This window comes from Triticum urartu, chromosome 6 (assembly GCF_003073215.2).
Source record: "Triticum urartu cultivar G1812 chromosome 6, Tu2.1, whole genome shotgun sequence".
In the NCBI taxonomy this organism is placed as follows: Eukaryota; Viridiplantae; Streptophyta; class Magnoliopsida; order Poales; family Poaceae; genus Triticum; species Triticum urartu.
In genome coordinates, this window is record NC_053027.1 from 128,878,486 (window position 1) to 128,883,421 (window position 4,936).

General features: G+C 48.5%; 1 long non-coding RNA gene across 2 annotated transcripts; it reads right to left on the reverse strand.

Annotated features, from left to right (window-relative positions):
• Positions 1-1,654: 1,654 nt before the first annotated feature.
• On the reverse strand, positions 1,655-3,542 carry LOC125517189. 2 transcript variants are annotated; one of them, XR_007287464.1, is made up of 3 exons: positions 2,779-3,508; positions 2,189-2,331; positions 1,655-2,014 (listed from the first exon to the last, which is right to left on the reverse strand). It is a non-coding gene; the product is annotated as an uncharacterized LOC125517189 (long non-coding RNA). The 2 variants fall into 2 exon arrangements; XR_007287463.1 differs by having other exon boundaries at positions 2,189-3,542.
• Positions 3,543-4,936: the final 1,394 nt, after the last annotated feature.

Here is a 4,936-nt window from a genome sequence, read left to right on the forward strand (position 1 = left end):
CGCGATAAGACAGGCACCCGGCAGAACACCCTCGTAGTACATCTTGGGGTGGCAGTGCTCCTTGCCCTCCGGTGGCCCCTCCTTGATCAGCTTCACGGCGTCTAGCTTGACCCACTGCATTTTTACACGGGCGAAAGCCCGGCGTGCACCTTCAATGCAGACGGATCGCTTGACGACCTCCAGCCATGGGCAGACATCCACCGGCCGCCTCACCAGGCCGAAGAAGCTGTTTGGAAGGGCGTCGCCAGGCCACAACCGGACTATGAAACCCTTCACGGCCTGATCGGCCGCCTTATGTAGCTCGACCATCTGCTTCAGCTGGTCGCTCATTGGCACCGGATGTTCGGCCTCAGCATACTCAGACCAGAACAGCTTCTCCGTCGAGCTCCCATCCTCGGCCTGGTAAAATTGTGCAGCATCGGACACACTGCGGGGAAAATCTGCGAATGCTCCTGAAGAGCTCCGGATTCGGGTAAGTAATCGGTAATTCACTCTTACATGCTTGCTTTGCATATAGAAAGCCTTACCCGCCGCTATCTTCTTCATCGCGTAGATCTCCTGAAGGGCCTTCTGGGTCTCGGCCTTGGCACTCTTCGCGCTCTCATGGGCCGCGGCAAGTTCAGACTCTCGCGTCTTCAAGTCAAGCTCCAACGCCTCGTGCTTCGTCACGAGAGCCTGGAGCTCTTGCTGCACCTCGCCCACCCGAGCCTTGTGCCTCTCTCGCTCGGTGCGCTCCTTGGCCGCTGTATCTTCAGCCTTGGTCAGCGCTTGCTTCAGGGTCGCCATCTCGGTCGTGGCCCCTGGAAAAACATACAATGATCCTGTCATTTTGCAATCGCGTCCTTTTTTATATATACATATATCTATAGACGGGGTATTACTTACCCTCGTTCTCCTCGAGCTGCCTCTTGACAAGGCCGAGCTCTTTCTTGGACCCGTCGAGGTCCTGCTTCAGTACGGCTACCTCCGCAGTTAGTGCGGCGGACGCCAGCAGCGAAGCCTGCATATGCATATTGACATACTTATATTAGACTCCTGCGATATAATTTGATCCTCTATTCGGCTTTTCTTTGTGAACACCGAACAAAGCATCAGGGGCTACTGTCTATGCGGTAATATTCCTACTACATTTTAAAAAGCACTTACCTCGAAGCCGGTTAGAAGGCTAGTACAGGCTTCAGTCAATCCGCTCACTACAAGAGATCAGGCCTACTATGACGAGCCAAAGAATGTCATGGAATAGCCAAAAACGTCACAAAATACACCTTCATGACATTTTATGGGCGTCATGAGCATCGTCATAGAATCCCCGTCACAGATTACTCATAGTGACGACGCGTGCACTAAACGTCACTGAAAATGGGACCTTCGGTGACGTCCTCTACGTCATCGACTTTGGTATTTCCGTGACATGCAATAAATGTCACATGTTAGATGACAATATGCCTTAGTCTACTATATTCAATGACAGAGCAACATCACTGACTTGATGCCACGCCATCCCAAATCATGATATATTTAAATTATTTCTAATTTAAATTATAATAAATTATCAAATCGAATATAGTCCAAATGCATATCACAACAAGTATTGAATTCTCATTCATTCCCATTATATAAATAAGTTAGAGCCAAGTCACATTATAGATTGAAATAAAAGACAAATCATATTATAAATTCCATTATCTCACCCAAATCATCCTCTAAATAGAAATAACACAGATACACAAGCTCGACAATAAAAAGTTGCAAAGTACTAATATTTAGTGAACTAAAGACCACAAAATTGTTGCCCCAATGGCCTTCATGCACAAGTTTGGATTGGGACTACGAAGTTGCTCGAGCCCTTAAGAGAAGGCCAATCAGTTTATCCATTTTGTGTGGCTTCTTTTTCGGGCTTCGCTCTTGTCTTGCTGAATCTTCTTCACATATTCAGATCTTTTTGTTGCTTCCTCTTTATCTCTTGAAGTGCTCTCTCTTGTGCTCAAGTCTCACAATTAACTTCTCCCAGTGCCTATAAATTAACAAAACACAACAACATTGCATCTTTGTTAAATGAAAACAAACAAGACAACAAGTTACGAGAGTATCACTAAGAAGCTCACAATTTATCAATTTATGAATTCGAAATAGAGAAGTACATTATTAAATAAACACAAGAATTGGTTATAATGGTTAAAGAACTAACCCAGAGCTAGAGTTATAATGGTTAAAGAACCTCCGATATGTGCATTCCTTAGGTTAGCATACACCTTGCCGTGTGTTCATCTTCCGCAAGAAATGCCCTCCTTTCCATCTCACGAAACTAGTGGCATGATTGAGCACCTGAAGCTGCAAAATATGACAAAGAATGGAACTGAATGAATTGCCAAAATATCTTTCAGCTTGGCATCAACACTAACTAAATGAATTCCGCCAAAATTTGTTTGGAACTGGACCTTAACAATGCAGCCATTTCACATGTGCATATGTATTTTTCTAAAGCACGCATGCATGCATCTAATCAAGCAGCTAACTCAGAATGCAAATACAGGTTGCACTAGAATTTTATATTTCTCAAAGTGTTGATACTAAAACTGACTTGTTGCACCTGCACAAAAAAGCTGCTGGAATATTTCTCAAAGTGCCAAGTATCTATGCACATAAAAGTGCCCCCAAATCACAGAAGGTGCTGATCTATATAACACAAAATTCAAACAGACTGACTGAAGTGTTCATTATCTTAGTAAGTTATTAGTTCTTCACTAGCAAGTCCACTGGAAAAGGGGATCTCCTCACGGTGCTCGTTGTCATCTAGGTGGCCGGTGAACCCCTGCATCCATCGACCATTCGCGGGTGGAGCCTCTGGATGGCAGATCTGACGGTGAGGCAGGCCGAGGGTTGGCCATGGAGGATAGTCCTCCTCATGGCAGATCCAGTTGCCGTGGTGGTTGGCTTGCTCGCAGTGGTGGTTGACGATGACGAGCAGACGCCGGGAGGCGCGAGGAGCGCGAGAAGGAGATGTCCGTCGCGGCCGGGCTGCACCTCTGCTCCCACTGCGGTGGGCAACCGAGGAGGGACAAGAAGGTGGCGACGCAGGCACCAACGAGCTGGAGGGGTTGGCCGCGTTCAGGAGCATAGCATCCGGGAGGAAACGCGGCAGCTCCAGCGGAGATCACGCCATAGACGAGCTGAGAGGGTCCAGAAGAGAAGGCGCACAGAGTTCTACAGGCGGGTCGTCCTGTTGCTTCACCAGACCGAATGCTCGTGCAGAGGCTCCACCTCCCGGGCCCGACTGCCTGCGGTGGCGGCAGCTCCTCTGCCACCACGGGCGCTGCAGGGGCTTACTCCGAGGACTCGAGGCCGTCGGTGGGGGCGGTTGTTGCGTCGATGGTTAGGGCGGCGGAGGTGGATGGGAGTGGGAGCGTGGGGGTTGAGGGGGAGGAGCGGCGGAGGGGAGGCGAAGATCGGATCTGGATTGAGAAAGGAAGAAGACGGCGGCAGATGGGATAACGGGGATTAGGGTCGTCCGGTTTGTAGTTAAATGGGCTTCGCTCCACAAAAAAATTGCCACCCCGCGTAAGGAACTTACAAAATTTTCATTTTCGGCACGCCGGAGGGCAAATCAATTCCACCCTTAAACTAGTGGACTTGACTTACGCCAAAAAATACTACATGTTTTTTATAAAAGAAAAAAGTGGGTTTGAGAAGTACTACCATGTACGTGTATAATCTGATAAAAAGGCGCGTATCATGTATGTGTATAATCTGATAAAAAAAAGTAAAAGCACGTATCATGTACTTGTATAGTCTAATCAAAACATTAGGAAAATTGGATTCATTTTGTGCTCTACATGTGGGTTAGACACAAATACAAATTTCCCTAAAAAAGACTTAAATACAAATGTATGTCGTGCAAGCATAACAAAAAAATACCAACTAATCATAATGATCGCCAAAATTCCGAACTCGTGTACCGTAGGGAACGATGTGCTGCAGCCTGCAGGTTCAAACTCTTCCTACCAAGCCAATACTCATCCAATCTATTATTTCCTTTTTTGATACAATGAAACAACTGCGATGCTATGCTACCATATCCATTGCTCACGAACACCACCAATAAAATGCTACGTTTGTAATGATTGATGACAGTAGTAGGTTCATCATGAAAATTGCCAACACGTCATAGAAATTGGCAACCGGGTGTGGCTCAGTGGCCCAGGCGATTCAGTGACAATAATCGTCTCTGATTTATAGTAATAAGTGACACGACCTTCAAAACGTCACACATTAGATATTTCGATGACGTTGTCAACCACCTCATGAGGATTTTCGTCACATTATCTCAATTTTCTTGTAGTGGCTCTTGGCGGACTGAACCTTCTGGATCACCGCACTCATGATGGTGTGGTGCTCCTCGTCGATGGAAGCGCTGCGAAGCGCCTCCAGCAGGTTGTCCGGTGCCTCCGGATGGGCAGAGGTCACCGGCATAGGCGTTTTGCCCCCCTTAGAAGGGGACCGCCTGCCCGAGCTCGGAACCGTTGGAGGGTCCGGCGCGGTGTTCGGCTGAGGGCCGAACTCGGAGCTCTCGGGGACCCCGTCCCCTCGGCTCCCGGAGTCCGGAAGGTCGCCTTGAGGCACCTCCGGGACTGTCCCCCCTTGATCAGGTGCCTCTTGAGATAGCACCTCGGCGTCGTCGGTTGGATGAGCGGAGGTGGCGGTCCGGACTGGATCGCTATCCATGTCCGACGAGCCCAGGGAGCCGTCCGAGGATACCTCGATATTGGCTCGGGGCGGCCTGCACAATTGAGTTCGGCGTTAGGAAAAGTAGTGCAACAAAGGAATCCTATGGGTAACTTTGGTATCCGAATACTTACGATCTCCCCGAGGGCTTGGCCTTGGGCAACCACTCGTCTTCACTTTCGTCGGCGGCGGTGGAGCTGTCCGGAGGGAGAGT